Source organism: Mirounga leonina, unplaced genomic scaffold, assembly GCF_011800145.1.
Source record: "Mirounga leonina isolate KUSES-001 unplaced genomic scaffold, KU_Mleo_1.0 Mir_115, whole genome shotgun sequence".
In the NCBI taxonomy this organism is placed as follows: Eukaryota; Metazoa; Chordata; class Mammalia; order Carnivora; family Phocidae; genus Mirounga; species Mirounga leonina.
The window spans coordinates 44,268,280-44,287,785 of NW_023270268.1; the positions used below are offsets into that span (position 1 = coordinate 44,268,280).

Genomic DNA, 19,506 nt, shown 5'->3' on the forward strand with positions numbered 1-19,506 from the left:
GAAATACCCTTTGCCAGACTGTTTTCTCAAATCTAACACCTTGATTTTTCTGACTGTAGGCCCTCTAGTTAACTAGCCACATACTTCAGTGAAATACTAGCTATAATGGAAGCTGGTTAATATAGTTTAGTTTTTGCTGTTGTTGTTTTTGTTGTTTTAGTCTGCTTTGTAAAGGTGGAATTCGTAGTGTGGGGAAAGTGGATTTAGAAAATTTGGGGCATTATGAATGACAGATACCCACTACGATGTTGATGGGGTTTTGGAATATAGGTGAGGTTCAGGGGGTGGAGTCCGGAGCCGATGACTAAGACCTCTTTGATGCAAAATGGTGGTTTATTAAAGCACGGGGACAGGACCTGTGGGCAGAAAGTGCTGCTGCACTGGGGTAGTGAGGGGTGGCAGCTTACGTACTATGGGGTTGGGGGAGGTAAGGAAAAAGGGAGGTTTGCAAAAGAACTTTCATGTGCTAAAGAAGACTCACAGGATACTGGAGGCCTTCTCATACATTGTGAAGTTAAGGTTGTTTACCCCTCTAGTAAGGCATTAACATTAAGATAGTTGGGAACTTCCTGGAGGAACATTACACTCTACCCACTTCAAGTATCAATCGATGGGCTGCAGGTTATAAAGACATTTAATTGTATCTACATTTCCTTCTGGAAGCTAGGTTATTGATGATAGGAATGCTTTGTTCTTGTAGCTTGCTAAGACATTTGTAAACTGAGGGAGACTCTATAAGTTAACTATTTGTTTTTCCTTTAGGGCAGCCAGGAGTGTCTGAGGAATGTCACACAGATCCCATGGAGGGGGGGTTGTGGGGTGTCAGCTTCTACTTTGTCCTCTGCTTGCCTTCTGTTCCCTCATCAGTGTTACTCTGTAATTTGACTCCCTGCACATCCCCACCCTTAGCATTATGTCTTGATAGCTTTCCACAGCTGCACCTATAGATCTAGCATGTTCCTATTAAGCACTGCATGGTATTCTAATATGAAGGACCATAGTTTATTAGTCATTTCACATTCACAGATATTTTTGTTTCTTTTTTTTTTTTTTTTTAAGATTTTATTTATTTATTTGAGACAGAGAGAATGAGAGACAGAGAGCATGAGAGGGAGGAGGGTCAGAGGAGAAGCAGACTCCCTGCCGAGCAGGGAGCCCGATGCGGGACTCGATCCAGGGACTCCAGGATCATGACCTGAGCCGAAGGCAGTCACTTAACCAACTGAGCCACCCAGGCGCCCGATATTTTTGTTTCTTATCCACAATTAAGTTATTTCTCTAAGATAGAGGTTTAGAAGTATAGCTGATGAGTCAATGGGTTTGTACATCTAAAATTTTCATAGATACACTAAATTACCTTTCCAAAAGTTTGTACTGGAAAAATAAAACAAGACAAAACCAGAGAGGGAGACAAACCATAAGAGACTCTTAATCCTAGGAAACAAACTGAGGGTTGCTGTAGGGTAGGAGGGTGGAGAGATGGGGTAACTGGGGGATGGACATTAAGGAGGCCATGTGATATAATGAGCACTGGGTATTACATAAGGCTGATGAATCACCAACCTGGATCTCTGAAGCCTATAATAAATTATATGTTAATTAATTGAATTAAGATAATTAAAAAAAACCGAAAAGGCTATACTGATTTGTTCCCATTAACAGTGCATGAGAATACCCATTTTTCTACACCCTTTTCAACACCAAACCTCATCTATATTCCAATACCACATCATCAGGAGGATGAGACTTTTCTAGGTTTCTTATTTATATACTTTTCAGAAGTGACTTGATAAATAGAGGAGATAATTGATATGGATTTTGGAATATAGGTGAGGTTCGGTAGGGTGAAGTCCGGAGCCGACGACCAAGAAAGAATTCTTGAGACGTATTTGGTGCAAAATGGTGGTTTTATTAAAACACGGAGACAGGACCTGTGGGCAGAAAGAGCTGCTGCACCGGGTTTGTGAGGGGTGGCTAATTATATACTTGGGAGTTGGGGGAGGTAAGGAAAAGGGAGGTTTTCAAAAGAACTTTCATGGGGCGCCTGGGTGGCTCAGTTGTTAAGCGTCTGCCTTCGGCTCAGGTCATGTTCCCAGGGCCCTGGGATCGAGCCCCACATCGCCCCACATCGGGCTCCCTGCTCTGCGGGAGGCCTGCTTCTCCCTCTCCCACTCCCCCTGCTTGTGTTCCCTCTCTCACTGTGTCTCTCTCTGTCAAATAAATAAAATCTTTAAAAAAAAAAGAACTTTCATATGCTAAAGAGGACCTACATGTTACTGGAGGCCTTGCCATTGTCAAGGTTGTTTTTCCCTCTAGCAAGGCATTAAAGTGAAGACCATTGGGAGCTTCCTGGAGGAACATTATGTTCTTTTTTTTTTTTTTTTTTTTAAATACTTTAGTTTATTCATTTGAGAGAGAGAGAGAGGGAGCACAAGCAAGGGGAGCGGCAGAGGGAGAGGGAGAAACAGACGCCCCGCTGAGCTGGGAGCCAGAGGTGGGGCTCAATCCCAGGACCTGGAGATCATGACCTGACCTAAAGGCAGATGCTTAACCATCTGAGCCACACAGGTGTCCTGGAACCTTATATTCTGCCTGCCTCAAGTATCTGTTAATGGGCTGTAGGTTATAAGGACATCCAATTTCATCCACATTTCCTGTAGGTTATTGATAAGAATGTTTTTCTTGTTAAAAAAAAAATTGTAAACTGAGGGAGACTTAGGTCCTGCAGGACTATAATCTCTAGAAGTTTAACCATTTGTTTTTCCTTCCCTTAGCTTTAGGGCAACCAGAAGTAGTTGAGGAATGTCGCATATATCCCATCCAGGGGTGGGGATGGGGGTTGTAGGGTGTCAGCTTGTGCTTTGTCTTCAGCTTGCCGTCTGTTCCCTCATCACTATGATTACTAAAAAATTGAAAACCAGATTTATCTCTAAGGAAGCCTTAATAAGCTTAGCATCAGATTTCCTGAGTATAGCTATCAATGGCAAATCTTATTTTCAGCCAAATATCTTTTGGGCTAGATATATCATGATCATCGTATATGATGTTTTTGTAATCTAGTACTTAGTGTATGTTTTTCATGTTGATGAGAAGACAGAGAGGATGAAGGTCATGGGATGCAGATTTGTCCTTGACTGTATCATTCTTAATATCTATTCTAGATAATTTGTACCTTATATGATATGTATCCTTATATATGATTTCTCTTAATCATTATTCTTAAATTAGCACCCAGTGTTATCACTAGTTAACTTCCCACAAACTAGACTTATTTGAAAATTTACTAGTAACTTTTTCCGGATTCTTTCAGAAGAAATGATTTTGTTTAATACAAAGGCTTGAGATTAGAAGAGAAATTTTTTTTTTCTCTAGTGAAGAAAAATGCAAATACTGCAAGGAAATATGGTTGTTTGGATGCCTTATTTGTGATGCCTCCTTTGCTTTCTTTGTAAGGAAGATGCTTAATAGCACTATTGTATTTTCCCTCCCAAAACACTCGATAGTTTTGTGATATGAAGAAGTCTTGGTTAGGCTGAATATACTTAGCTTCCTCACTCCTAGGAACTGTTAACTGTCATAATATCACCTTAAATTTGTAGACTAAAGCAAAGGTTAGAGTTCCTTTTTTAAAGGGTAAATAGGAAATGGAACCATTAAAATAAGAAGTAACACCACACCTGTTTATACATAAAATAGGAATTCTAAAATCAAAAGACATTTTTCAAATGCACGAAGGTATAAAAAGAATGCATCTTCAGTGAATTTTGAGCTTTTAAAATCTTTTCCTGTTAATTTCAAAGGTAGTGATTACTCATTCATTCATTAACTTTATCAGGGAATAGAGTGTTTCATTAGATGTGGAAAATAATGAATTATTTCATTATGACAATTTATTACTTGGAGAAAAAGTGTGGAAGGTAGGGAGAGAGAGTAAGGGGGAGGAGGGCCTGAAGGAAAGCATGGAAAGTCTACCCTCCCATCTTACGAATAATTCCCCAAATCTAACCTTGGCTCTTTTTCTTCCACAGTTTGGGTAGTCTCTTCCATCATCCTTGGACCCACCCACATTATCCTATTTAGTTTCCAACCACATTGTAAGTCAAAGAAGACGAAGATGTCTGATCTCCTAACTCCGTACACTCCCTGCACTTCCCTGTTTCATTACTGGGCATCTTTGTTGTTTGTTCACTTAGTAGTTTTCATTAGATTTCCTTGCTGGCTTTCTCAATTTGATATGGTAAAAGTAATCTTTAATTTTTCTTCCCATGAAAAAATATTTTTCTAATTATAAGCAATATATGCTTACCATAAAAATTAAGATGATAAAGTACATGTATAAAGACTATGAAAATCATACATAATTCTACAACGAAGAGATTATAGTGGTAGACTTGGGTATAACTGAGTTTTTAGAGACCTATTTATGCCTTCATTTTATGTGTTTATGCTGTTTTGCAGCTTCGTAAAATTTGGCAAAATCCAATATCATGGATATCTTTTCGTGTAAATATATTATGCATTCATGGCATCATGCAGTTTTTAAAATATTTGAATTACATCATAATGTAACCAATCCTCTGTGTCATTGGTTGTCATTGTGTTTAGGTTGCTTTCACTTATTAAAAATTATTAAATATTTCAAACACAGAGTAAGGGAATACTAAACATCCTGTATACCTACCACCTGGGTGTTCATATTTTGCATTTTTTAAAAGAAGAAATAAAATGTTACCAGTACCATTGAAACATTTTTTCCCTTCCAAATTCCATTCCCTTATCTTCCTCCTCCTAGATAGTCATTATCCTAAAATTTAGATCTTTCCCATTTATGTTACAAAACATTTTATCTTATATGAATCTATAAACATTGTTGTACCTGCTTTTAAATTTTGTTTATTCTGGTTTTTAAACTTGCTTTTTTTTTCACCCAGCAGTGTATTTGAATTTTATCTACGTTGTTATATTGTCTGCATTCATTTTGACTGTTGTATAATACTTCATTTTATGAATATATCATTTTTTCATTATTTTATTAATATGTAAGATGTCAGTTTTTTGCTATTATATCTTAAAAATCTCTCCTTGTGTATATTAAAATTAGATGTCACTTCACACTCATCAGATTAGTGAAAATAAAGAGTCTAACAATGTCAATGGCCAGCAAGGATATGAAAAACAGGTAGTCTTATATACTGCTGGTATCTGAGTGTCTGACCACTGGAGAGTTTGGTAATAATACCTTTTTTTTCTGAGTGATACCTTGCCATAATGAAATAATTCATTTTTTCCACACTCAATATATTTCTCACTTAATAAATGAATCTGTGATCATCGTCTTTGAAATTAACAGGAAAAACTAATTACCAGTATTACCACCCTTATTACTTTGTACTGTTCTATTTTTATCTGTTTACCTGTGCGATCCGATCCCTTTTTGCCAGTTGCTATTCTCTTTGAATACTTAATACTGAAATAATTTCTGTAGCTGGGATATGACCATTTTCATTAGTAATTTTAAGTTCTGGTCCCCTTAATCAGATTGATAACCAGTTTGTGTTCAACTTCAGTTAACCAGATTATGTTCAACAGTGACTGAGTTATTATGAGAAGTTGCAAATGGCAAACAATGTGAGTAATGAATGATTGAAGGTCTGTTTCTTTTTAAAAAAAAAAAACACAACAAAACAAAACCATATGTTTTTGGCTTCATTATCAAAGAATTTCTTTTAGTCAGGATTCACTCTTGTTTGCAAAACTGAGGAATTTCTCTGCTGGCTCTTAAGTTTTCACAGATTTACTTTCCGTATTTGTTTCTGAATTCTTTTGCTATCAAAGATTTTGTTAGGAGTTTTGTAATTGATTAACACATTTAAAGCTCTTATGTTCTTAGAGGATCTGTAAAGTACTACAGAATATAAAATATGAATAAATATACCTTACTGACTTGTTTTGATGATTTGTCAATTTAGAAGGTGATCTTAGAGGGTATGTATTTCCAATGTAAGCTCAGTCCACTTAGTTTCTCTAAAAACAACAGGAATTTAATCTTGTTGGATGTAGTAGATCCTACAAGTATACCATAGTCTTTTGAGCTTTTGATTTTTTACTTGTTGGTGCAGTGTTTAGATTGGAGTGACAGTGCTTGACTGGATTTTTTTCTTAACAAGACAATGATGTGGTTATGATGGTCGTGTGGCATGTAACAAATTTACTAAAAGGCATTGTCCACCAGAGGGCACAGTCATTTTGTTTTTTAAAATGTCAAGATATGGTCTATGGAGTGAAGCATTATCTGTGTGTGCTGAATGGGAAACACAAAGCAGATGTCTTTTCTTCATAGAGCTTGAATATCAGAAAGTCAGAATCCTGACAAACAACTAGTTTTGTGTTAAAACTCAAGGCAATAATCTTTAAATCTTTATCAATTATGTTGTTTTTAGGAATTAGATTTGATAATAGAAAAACCAAAGCATTGTCAACCTGATCTGTTACAATATCTCTTTATTTAACTATTTCAACATGAATTTGAGTGAAAAGGGAATTATTCATCTCCTTTCCAAGCTTTATCCTGGACACCATGATTTATTACCCCCCACCACTCCCTTCATTAGTAAGCTATTATGTCTGCAGATTACTGTGAAGGGGTAAACTTAGGGAGAAGACATTTTTAAATTTACATATAAATGTGAAATTCTATTTGCAATCAAGTTAATCTTATTTTGATCATATAAAGAAAGGTATAGTAGATATTTAACAAGTTAAATTATATTTAGATGGTACAGCCAGTATTCTAAAACCAAGAGGTGATCAGATAGGCATTTGGAATATATTTCCACTTACCCAGTGTGATCTAGGAAACAAAATAGAAAAAGAAAAACAAAACCAAAAAAATCTCCATAAGATAAAAACTTTTGTTTTCTTGTTGTCTGCAAAAATAATACTAGTTACAGTGGACTGGAGCCTGCGCAAAAAGGCTATCCCCTTCAAGAACATTCCTGAAACAAGTGTTTCTAGATGACCTTGTATTAGGTGATACATATATATTCAACAGATAATAATTTTTTGGGTAAGAATTTAACCAACAACATTAATAGTAAAAACAGGAATATTTAAGATACAACCTGAAGTTTTATACTAAAAACCATCTAGTTCATTGACCAGCCTCATGCCCTCATTTTTTTTAAGTTTGCTGTATTTTTAAGTAATCTCTACACCCATTTTGGGGCTCAAACTCATGACCCTAGGATCAAAGGTTGCATGTTCTTCTGACTGAGCCAGCCAAGCACCCCATGTTTTTTTTTTTTTGTAACAACTTTATTGAGATATAATTCACATACCATGCGTTCACCCATTTAAAGTGTATGTTTCAGTGGCTTTTAGTATATTCAGAGTTAGCAGTTACCATCACAATCAATTTTAGAACATTCTCCTCCCCCGCAAAAGAAACCCCATACCCATTGGCAGTCATTCTCCATTTCTTCGCAACCCCTCCAGTTCCAACCCTAAGCAATTATTTATTTTTTGTCTCTATAGAGTTGCCTATTCTAGACATTTCATTTATAAATGGGATCATATAATATGTAGCTTTTTTGTTTCTGGCTTCTTTCACTTAGCAGTTCTTTAAGGTTCATTTGTTTTGTAGCATTATCAGTACTTTGTTCCTTTTGATGGCAACTAATCTATTGTATGCGTATACCAGATTTTGTTTACCTCTGCATCAGTTGATGGACATTTGGGCATTTTTATTTTTTGAATATTATGGATAATTCTGTTATGAACATCAGTGTGCATGTTTTTATGTCTGTTTTTATTTCTCTCAAGGATTCACCCATTTATTTTTAGAGAGAGCAAGCACAAGTGGGAGGAGGGGCAGAGGGAGAGGGAGAGAAGCAGACATCCTGCTGAGTGTAGAGCCTGTTGTGGGGCTTGATCCCATGACCCTGAGACCATGACCTTAGCCAAAATCAAGAGTTAGACACTCAACCAACTGAGCTGCCCAAGTGCCCCTTTTTTCTCTTGAGTATATACTTAAGGGTAGAATTGTTGGGTCATATGGTAACTCTGAAACTGCCAGATTGCTCCAAAGTGGGTGCGTCATTTTCAACTCCCACCAGCAGTGTGTGTAGTTTTTAAGTCCTCCCATTTCTTTGTCAAGACTTGTTCTTAATCTTTTTTTTTAATAGACATTCTAGAGTGTGATAGCACTTCACACCCACTAAATCAAAATGTGGTTGTGATTTGCATTTCCCTAATCATTAGTGATATTGAGCATCTTTTCATGTGCTTATTGGCCAGTCATATATCTTTTTGAAGAAATGTCCATTCAAATCTGTTGCCTATTTTATCTATCTATCTATTTATTTATTTATAATTTTAGGTGGTTAATATACGGTGCATATTGGTTTCTGGAGTAGAATTCAGTGATTCATCACATACAACACCCAGTGTCCATCATAAGTGCCCTCCTAATACCCATCACCCATCTAGCCCTTCTCCCACCCAACTCCCTCCATCAACCCTATTTATTCTCTATTGGTAAGAGTCTCTTATGGCTTGTTTCCCTCTCTACTTTTCATCTTTTCCCCCTTCCCATATGTTCATCTGTTTTCTTTCTTAAATTCCACGTATGAGAGAGATCATATAGTATTTATCTTTCTCTGACTGACTGATCTTACTCAGCATAATACCCTGTAGCTCCATCCATGTACTTGCAAATGGCAAGATCTCATTCATTTTGATGGCTGAGTAATATTCCTCTGTGTGTGTGTGTGTGTGTGTGTATACACACACCACATCTTCTTCATTCATCAGCTGATGGATATTTGGGTTCTCTCCATAGTTTGGCTATTGTTGATAATGCTGCTATAAGGATCGGGTTGCATGTATCCCTTTGAATCTGTATTTTTGTATCCTTTGGGTAAATACCTAGTAGTGCAATTGCTGGGTCATAGAGTAGTTCTAAATTAACATTTTCAGGAATTTCCATACTGTTCTCCAGACTGGCTGCACCAGTTTGCATTCCCACAAACAGTGTAAGAGGGTTCTCCTTTCTCCGCATCCTCACCAAGATCTGTTTCCTGACTTGTTAATTTTAGCCATCCTGACAGCTATGAGGTGGTCTCTCATTGTGGTTTTGATTTGTATTTCCCTAATGATGAATGATGTTGAGCATCTTTTCATGTGTCTGTCAGCCATCTGGATGGCTTTTTTTGAAAGTGTCTAATCATGTCTTCTGCCCATTCTTAACTGGGTTATTTGTTTTTGGGTTTTGAGTTTGATAAGTTCTCTGGAGATTTTGGATACTAACCTTTTATCAGATATGTTATTTACAAATATCTTCTCCCATTCAATAGGCTGTCTTTTAGTTTTGTTGATTGTTTTCTTTGCTGTGAAGAAGCTTTTTATCTTGATCAAGTCCCAATAGTTCATTTTTGCTTTTATTTCCCTTGCTTCAGGAGATGTATCTAGTAAGAAGTTGCTGTGGCCGATGTTAAAGAGATTACTGCCTGTGTTCTCCTCTAAGAATTTGATGGTTTTCTTTCTCACATTAAGGTCTTTCTTCCATTTTGAATTTATTTTTGTGTATGGTGTAAGAAAGTGGTCCAGTTTCATTCTTTTGTTGCATGTTGCTGTCCAGTTTTCCCAACACCATTTGTTGAAGAGACTGCCTTTTTTTCCATTGGATAATCTTTCCTGTTTTGTCAAAGATTAGTTGACCATGTAGTTGTGGTCTATTTCTAGGTTCTCTATTCTGTTCCATTGATCTATGTGTCTGTTTTTGTGCCAGTACCATACTGTCTTCATCACTACAGCTTTGTAATAGAGCTTAAATTCTGGAATCGTGATGCCTGTAGTTTGGTTTTTCTTTTTCAGAATTGCTTTGGCTATTCAAGGTCTTTTGTGATTCCGTACACATTTTAGGATTGTTTGTTCTAGCTCTGTGAAAAATGCTGGTGGTATTTTGATGGGGATTGCATAAAATGTGTGGATTGCTTTGGGTAGTGTAGACATTTTAACAATATTGTTCTTCCAGTCCATGAGCATGGAATGCTTTTCCATTTCTTTGTGTCTTCTTCAATTTCTTTCATAAGTGTTCTATAGTTTCAGAGTATAAATCTTTTACTTCTTTCGTTAGATTTAGTCCTAGGTATCTTACTGTTTTTGATGCAATTGTAAATGGGATCAATTCCCTGATTTCTCTTTCTGCTGCTTCATTATTATTATTATTTTTTAAAGATTTTATTTATTTGACAGACAGAGACACAGTGAGAGAAGGAACACAAGCAGGGGGAGTGGGAGAGGGAGAAGCAGGCTTCCCGCGGAGCAGGGAGCCCAAAGCAGGGCTCGATCCCAGGACCCTGGGTGCCACCCAGGTGCCCCACATGAATGTTATTCTTGACGTTGGATTTACATTTGCCATTTTACTTTTTGTTTTCTGTGTTTCATGTCCGTTTTTTTCCTTTTATTGCTTTCCTTTGCAGTAAGTTAATATTTTCTAATGTATCATTTTAATTCATTATTGATTTTTTTTTTTTAAAGATTTTATTTACTTATTTGAGAGAGAGAACGAGAGACAGCACAAGAGGGAAGAGGGTCAGAGGGAGAAGCAGACCCCCCGCTGAGCAGGGAGCCCGATGCGGGACTCGATCCCGGGACTCCAGGATCATGACCTGAGCTGAAGGCAGTCACTTAACCGACTGAGCCACCCAGGCGCCCCATTATTGATTTTTTTTAAACTATATTATTTTGCATTATTCTCTTGGGGGTTGCTAGGGCTTACCATATACATCTTTAATGATTAGAATTTACTTCAGATGAATACTAGGTCAATTTCAGTGAGATATAGAAACATGATTCCAATATAGCTCTTTGTTTCCTCTTTTATATTACTTGTATGTATATTATATGTTATAAACTCAATGATACGTTGTTTTATTACTTCATATAATTTTATATTTACTAATGCACCTGAGAGAAGAAAGGAGAATAAGTATATATTTATAATGGTTTATGTTAGCCTTCTTATTTATTATTTCTCGTTCTCTTTATTCTTGTGGATTTGAGTTACCAGATAATGCCATCTACTTACTTTAATATGGCTCTCCAATGCATGCTAATTGAAAACTCGACTTTCAGGCAGCAGCTGGGAAGTCAGGATATTATATACGCAGTTTAGTCCCTGTTAGGGAGAAACTGGAAGGTGGGTGTTTTTGGTTATTTACTCTGTGCTGAGCTAGCAGGAGTAGTCACTGGAAATGCTTGTGTTTCCAAGTTAGAGTCATTTCATTGTTTTGTATGTTCCAGGATACTCAGGAGATACCAAGCACTATCAGATCCCAGAGTTAGGTGATTTGGAAGTTAGTCCCTGGGGTGGCAGTTGGAGTGCTAGTTGTGTGGACAAGCTCTTTTCAGGGAGAGGCTGGAGGCTGGTTTTACTGTTCAAGTGACCTGAAGGTAGACTGCAGGGGTTGTGCTCACCAGATCTGTCAAGCTTCTGGGAGGATCTTAGTCAGTTCCCACATTCAGGCTGGTTACAAGCCAGAACCTCAAGCATCACCTGGGAAAGTATGCAGTCATAGCCCTTCTAGGGAAAGACAGGGATGGGTATTTTTGCTTGCATCCTCTCTGCTGAGCCCTAGGGGTGGGGAGGAATAGTGGATAGTGAGTGCTTACACACCTGTTAAAAACTACTTTTTTGTTGAATATGGTCCTCCAGAATTTGTGAATGCCAAGCCCCAGTGGCTATCAGAGCTAGTCCTGTCCCTCATGTGGCAGCCATAAAAATTGGGATGCTAGATGTGTGGGCACACTTCTTCTAGAGAGAAGCTGGAGACTTGGTTTTATTGTTGGAGTGAGCCAGAGGGAGAATGGAAGTGCCCACCAGCTCTTTGGGCCTTGGGGATGATTGAAATCAGCACTCGGTTGTGTGCTGGTTACAAGTTGGACCCTCATGTACAGCATGCAGTCAAACCTTTTCCAGGGAATGACTGGGAGATGGGTGTTTTTGCCTGCGCCCTCTGTATTGAGTCCTAGATAGTAGCCATGCTGGGTGCACCTGGTTTTGTTATGGTGTGTGGGACTCATGGACACAAGCCCTATTGGCTTTCAGAGCTAGGCGGTTTGGGGGCTAGTCCCTTGGATGGCAACCTTAAAAATTGGAGTGCTAGGGGCACCTGGGTGGCTCAGTTGGTTAAGTGTCTGCTGCTTAAGAGTGTGCTGGAGATTGTCTCCCTCTTCCACTCCTTCTCCCTCTGCCCCTCCCTGCTCAAATACGTTCTTCTCTCTCTAATAAATAAAAAAAATTTTTTTTTAAAGATTTTATTTATTTGACAGAGAGATAGTGAGAGCAGGAACACAAGCAGGGGGAGTGGGAGAGGGAGAAGCAGACTTCCTGCTGAGCAGGGAGCCCAATGCGGGGCTCGATCCCAGGACCCCGGGATCATGACCTGAGCCAAAGGCTGATGCTTAACCAACTGAGCCACCCAAGCGCCTCTAAATAAATAAAATCTTTAAAAAAAAAGAGAAAATCAGTGACAACTAGAGTTGGTTCTTCAGAAAGTTCAACAAAACTGACAAACTGTTAACTTGACTAAGAGGACTTCAATAACTAAAAATCACAAAAGAAAGATAACATTACTACTTATATTACAGATGTAAAGGTTTATAAGAGTGTACTATGAACAACTGTAGAGTAAAAATTGGATAACCTAGAAGAAATGGACAAATAACTAGAAACATACAACCTACCAAGACTGAATCATAAAGAAATAGTAAAATTGATTAGACCTATTACTAGTAAGGAAATTGAATTAATAATCAAAAACCTCCTAGGAAATAAAATCCCAAGGACCAAATGGCTTTACTGATGAAGTCTACCAAACATTTAAAGAAGAATTAACACCAATCCTTCTCAGACTCTTCCAAAGAACTGAAGAGAAAGGAGCACTTCCTGACACATTCTGTAATGGCAGCATTACCCTGATACTAAAGTCAGACCCCACAAGCAAGAGAAACTACATTCCAATATCCCTTATATATAATGAAGCAAAAATCGTCAACAAAGTACTAGTAAACCAACTTCAACAGCACATTAAAAGTATTATACACCATAACTAAACTGGACTTATTCCTGGAATGGGAGTATGGTTCAATATATGAAAATAAATATAATATACATTAACAGAATGTAGGGAAAAAAAAATCTCACAATCATCTCAATTCATGTAGAAAACACATTTGATAAAATCCAATACCCTCTCATGATAAAAACACCCAACAAACTAAAAAAAAAAAGAGAAGTAAACTGACTCACCATAATAAAGAGCATATATTTAAAAAAACACATTTAACAACGTATACTCAATGACAAAAGACTGAAAGTTTTTCTTTCAAGATCAGGAATAAGACAAGGATGCACACTTTCACCACTTTTTTTTTTTTTTTTTTTTAAGATTTGAGAGAGTGAGAGCATGAGTGGGGGGAGGGGCAGAGGGAGAGGAGCAGGGGAAGCAGACTCCACTGAACGTGGAGCCCGACACAGGGCTTAATCTTATGACCCTTATTAGATCACGACTTGAGCCGAAACTAAGAGTTAGACACTTAACCAACTGAGCCCCCCAGGTGCCCCATACCACTTCTTTTCATCATAGTACTGGGAATCCTGGCCAGAGCAATTAGGCAAGAAAGAGAAATAAAAGGCATTCAAATTGGAAAGGAAGAAGTGAAATTACCTCTTTGCAGATGACATGATCTTACATGTAGAAAACCATACAGATTCCACTAAAAAATTGTTAGAACTAATAAATGAATTCAGCAAAGTTGCAGGATACAAAATCAACGTGCAAAAATAAATTGCAATCCTAAACACTAACAACGAACAATCCCAAAAGGAAATCAGTAAAACAATTCAACTTACGAGAGCATCAGAAAGAATAAAATATTTGAGATAAACTTAACCAAAGTGACAAAAGACCTATACCCTGAAAACTACCAAACTTTGCTGAAATTAAAAGACACAAACATCCTATGGATGTTAATCCTATCATGGATTGATAGACTTAATATGGTTAAGATGTCAGTACTGCCCAAAGCAATCTATAAATTTGATACAATTCCTATTAAAATCCCAATGATGTTTTTTGCAGAAATAGAAAAATCCATCCTATAATCTATATAGAATCTCAAGGGACCTCTAATAGTCAAAATAATATTGAAAAAGAACAAAGTCAAAGCTCTCCTACTTCCTGATTTTAAAACTTCCTACAAAACAGGGCGCCTCGGTGGCTCAGTTGGTTAAAGCATCTGACTCTTGATTTCAGCTCAGGTCATGATCTCAGGGTTGTGATATCCAGTCCTGCATGTTGGGCTCCACACTCAGCTTAAGATTCAGTCTCTCTCTCCCTCTCCCTCTGCTCCTCCCCACCCACTGCATGCTTGCTCTCTCTTAAAAAACAAAACAAAACAAAAAACTTACTACAAAGCTACAGTAATCAAAGTAGGATGGTGCTAACATAAACAGACACAAAGACCAATAAAATAGCATAGATAGCTCAGAAATAAATACATATAAGTCAAATGACTTTGACAAGGGTACCAAGACCATTCAAAGAAAGGATAGTTCTTTCAACAAATGGTATTGGGAAAATAAGATATCCACATGCACCACATGCAAAAGAATAAAATTGGACCCTTATACCACATAAAAAAATTAAAGACCTTACATTTGAGTCAAAGACCTAAATGTAAGAGCTAATATATAAAACTCTTAGATGAAAACATAAGGGAAAAGCTTCATGACATTGGATTTGGCAATGATTTCCTGGGCATTAAAAGCACAGGCAACAAAAGAAAAAATAGATGATTGGACTTCATCAGAATTAAAAACTTTTTGCATCAAAGGGCAAAAGACCCTAAAGACAACCCATGGAATGAAGGAAAATATTTTTCAATCATATATCAGATATCCAGAATATATAAAGAGCTCCTAGGATTCAATAAAAATAAGTTAACCTGATTTAAAAATGCACACAGGACTTGGACAATCATTTCTCCAAAGAAGATAAACAATGGCCAACAAGCTCATGAAAAGATACTCAGCATCACTAATCGTTAGGGAAATGTAAATCAAAACTGTATTGCATATATGTTAGGATGACTATAATCAAACAAAATCATAAATATGGACAAGGATGTGAAGAAATTGGAACTCTTGTGCATAGCTTGTGGGAACTTAAAATGGAAAAACCACTGTGGAAAACAGTATGACAGTTCATCAAAAAATTAAATATAGAATTACTATATGGTCTAGCAATCCCACTACTGGGTGAATACTCAAAAGAAATGAAAGCAAGAACTTGAACAGATATTCGTACACCCATGTTCATAACAGCATTATTCACAATAGCCAGAAAGTAGAAACAACCAAAGTATCCATCAGTGGATTAGTGGATTAAAAAAATGTGGTATATGCACACAATAGAATATCATCCTGCCTTAAAAAGAAAAGAAATTCTAATACATGTTATAACATGAATGAACCCTGAAGATATTTTGCAAAATGAAACCTGCTGGACACAGAAGGACCCTATGATTCCACTTATATGAGGTGCTTAAAGTAATCAGGTTCATAGAGACAGAAAATAGAATGGTAGTTGCCAGTGGGTAGGAAGAAGGGTAAATGGAGACATTGTTTAAGGGTACAGAGTTTAAATTTGAGAAGATGAAAAAGTTCTGGAGATGGATGGTAGTGATGCTTGTACAATGATATGAATATAGACACCAAACCAAGATGTTGACATAGGAAGTTCTGGATTTTCCCTCCTCCCATGAATGCACAGAATATACAGCTACACATGGAGTAATTCCCTCTGAGAGAAATCCAGAAACTAGCTAGGTGATTCCTACAAATCAAGCAACTAAGAAAATACTGACATAGTTTTACAGGAAAGACTGAGACTTACTCTTGCCACAAATCCTACCCTCACTACAGCATCATACAATCAAGAGGGAACCCCTAATTCCCAGCTTCCTTCTGAGAAGCAAAGAGTTGGGACCACACATCTAGCACTCCAATTTTTTTTAAAGACTTTATTTGTGAGAGAGAGAGAGAGAGAGAGAGTGAGTGAGTGAGAGCACGAGCAGGGGGAGAGGTAAAGAGAGGAAGAAACAGCCTCCCCACTGAGCAGGAAACCTGACACGGGGCTGGATCCCAGGACCCTGGGATCATGACCTGAGCTGAAAACTAGAGTCGGATGCATACCCAACTGAGTCACCCAGATGCCCCTCTATTTTTTTTTAATTTTTTTTTATATAATTCCACTTTATCTCTGCTGTAATAATTATTATTCCCTTGTTTCTTCTAGCTTTGGGTTTAGTTCTTCTTATTCTTGTTTCTTAAAAGTATAAGTTAGGTTGTTGATTTGCAGTATTTCTTACTTTTTCAATGTAAGCAATTATAGCTATAAATTTCTTTCTTGGCACTACTTTTGCTACATCACCTAAGTTTTGGTATGTTGTGTTTTCATTTACATTTGTCTCAAGGTGTTTTCTAATTGTCCTTTCTATTTCTTCTTTTACCTCTTTTTAAAGGCCCTTAGGTTTGAACTTTACCCCACACTCACTCACTCTCTTTCTCTTTCTTTTTCTTTTTTAAAGATTTATTTATTTGAGAGAGAGAAAGAGCAAGAGTATGAGTGCGGGGTGAGGGGCAGAGGGAGAGGGAGAAACAGACTCCCCACTGAGCAGGAAGCCTGACCTGGGACTCCATCCCAGGACCCTGAGATCATGACCTGACCTGAAGGTAGACGTTTAACCTACTGAGCCACCCAGGCGTGCCCCTCCCACACTCTGTTTCAAATAAAGTAAGTTTCTTTAGGAAGAACTTTGGAGGTCTTTTCTCACAGACTGCCTCTCTTACTGGGCGGACTTTCTGAGCCATTGATCTGGAATTGGCTCCATTCAAAATGCATCAGCCTCACTGGTTTTCTAATCTAGGAAATGACTGTTTACTTACTGTTTCCTGTGCTTGCTTGTTTATTACTAAAATCTATGTATCTCTTGAATGATTGCCTAGCACAAACCACATTTTCATTTTTGGTGACTCCCTGCTTTATGTGCAGTGTGCTGGTTGGAGATAGTTGTCTCTGATCTACTGTTTGCCCCTCTCAGCATGGATCCTTTGTCCTGAAGGTGAGCTAGGGTGAAGGTGACCAGGGCCCCAGTGTTCTTGGTTTTGTGTACTTTGCCATATTCACCAGGATTTAGCCTTTGCAGTTTAGAGCTGGAGAGGATGGACAAATGGTGGTGACCTTCCCTTCCTGCTGAGATACCATATTCCTTAACTGGAGCTGAGGGGAAAAGGAGCCCTGTGGTCTTCGCCACTGCAGTCCAGAGTGGAGCTTCCATCTGACTGACCTAATGGTGTCGGGGAAGTGGGTTGTGGCTCAAATGCCACAAACTTTTGATTTTCTTACTTTAGCTCTCCTTTAGCATAAATTTCTCATCAACCTAATAACTATCATTCTTGGTTTAACAGAGCAGTTGTTTTGAAGGAACAGTTTCTCCTAGTCTTTTATTTATTTATTTATTTTTTAATTTTTTAAATTTTTTTTTAAAGATTTTATTTATTTATTTGAGACACAGAGAATGAGAGAGACATAGAGCACATGAGAGGGGGCAGGGTCAGAGGGAGAAGCAGGCTCCCCGCTGAGCAGGGAGCCCGATGCGGGACTCGATCCTGGGACTCCAGGATCATGACCTGAGCCGAAGGCAGTCGCTTAACCAACTGAGCCACCCAGGCGCCCTCCTAGTCTTTTAAAATAATCTCTTTGATAATAAGAATATTCTTCTATATTGTCTGCCTTTTTTTTTTTTTTTTTTTTTTTTTTTAGTTTTTGACAGAGAGAGACAGCTAGAGAGGGAACACAAGCAGGGGGAGTTGGAGAGGGAGAAGCAGGCTCCTGGCTGAGCAGGGAGCCCGATGCGGAGTGCCCCTATATCCTCTGCTTTTATAGAGATACTGTTTGGACATTAAGAGGACTTCTAATTTGAGACTTACTTATATGATTTATAGTTGGTAGCTTCTCAGTTTTTATATTAAATATTGGGTAAGTACGTGTACTCAAAATGATTGCAATTTTGTGGGAGTATTTTCTCAGTCCTGTCTGAGCGATTTTACCAGTATGAATAGATATAAGATCTATATTCAGAATTTACAAATTGAAAAGTTGATAAATGTAAAACCAGGAAGGAGAATGTTACACTAGAGGTCTCCATAAGCAACAGATACTTTATCATACTCATTTCTGTTATACTACAGTGTCTGGCATAGAATGTAAATTTCTTGAAGGCAGAATCTTTATCTCTGGGAGTACCTGAGTTATAGTAGGGATTTAGCAAATTTGTTCAATGAACCAGTGTATCAATAAAACAAAGAATAGGGGCACCTGGGTGGCTCAGTCGTTAAGCGTCTGCCTTCGGCTCAGGTCATGATCCCAGGATCCTGGGATCAAGCCCCGCATCGGGCTCCCTGCTCAGCGGGGAGTCTGCTTCTCCCTCTCCCACTCCTCCTGCTTGTGTTCCCTCTCTAGCTGTGTCTCTCTGTCAAATAAATAAATAAAAAATCTTAAAAAATATATAAAACAATCAAAATGTGGCAATTAATGTTTCAGGTTGACCTGTTGGGAATAAATTATGAAGTAGGAAATAACCAAAATGTCCATAAATATATTGAGCAGTTTGCCATCTCAGGGTTTCATTAGTGTTCTTCAGTGAGCATGAAAAACCATATTTAAGGGGCGCCTGGGTGGCTCAGTCATTAAGCGTCTGCCTTCGGCTCAGGTCATGATCCCAGCATCCTGGGATTGAGTCCCGCATCAGGCTCCCTGCTCAGCGGGAAGCCTGCTTCTCCCTCTCCCACTCCCCTTGCTTGTGTTCCCTCTCTCGCTGTCTCTCTGTGTGTCAAATAAATAAATAAAATCTAAAAAAAAAAAGAAAAACCATATTTAAGAATCTGGTAGCCTGATGTTTGCTGTTTTTAGGGTGATTTATGCCATCTGTTTTCTGCTTGCCCTCAGAAGCTCTGTGGAAAAAAACTTGAGGATAAAAATTCCAACTTTAGGATTTATTTTGCTATCTGACAAGTAGGAAATATATTGGAGATATACCAACATCTTGGGGTCACCTTTACACCTTTATGTCTAGCTTGTTTTATATGTCTCATTTAGGAGTTTTTGAGTCATTGTGACTCACAGCACCATCAATTAGCAGCTGAATCTTGGGTGTGTTATCTTCTTTGAAGCTTAAGTATTTTCTTCTCTAAAACGGGGATGATAATGCCTGTGATTTCTGATCCTCATTTGTGAGCATAAAGCTGTCTGTGTGTTCTAGGACTTCAATTTAGTTATGATAGTTAACTTCAACAGCCACAAATGAGTCGAAAAACCAGTTGTCTATAAACCACGTATCAAACTTCTACGTAATACAATGAAAGATGGGATTAATAGGATA

The 19,506-nt window shown here is 37.9% G+C and overlaps 1 protein-coding gene across 5 annotated transcripts in view; it reads left to right on the plus strand.

Annotated features, from left to right (window-relative positions):
• The window catches only part of RNF13 (ring finger protein 13), a 155,531-nt gene that overhangs the window by 38,439 nt on the left and 97,586 nt on the right, over positions 1–19,506 (plus strand). The window lies entirely within an intron of this gene.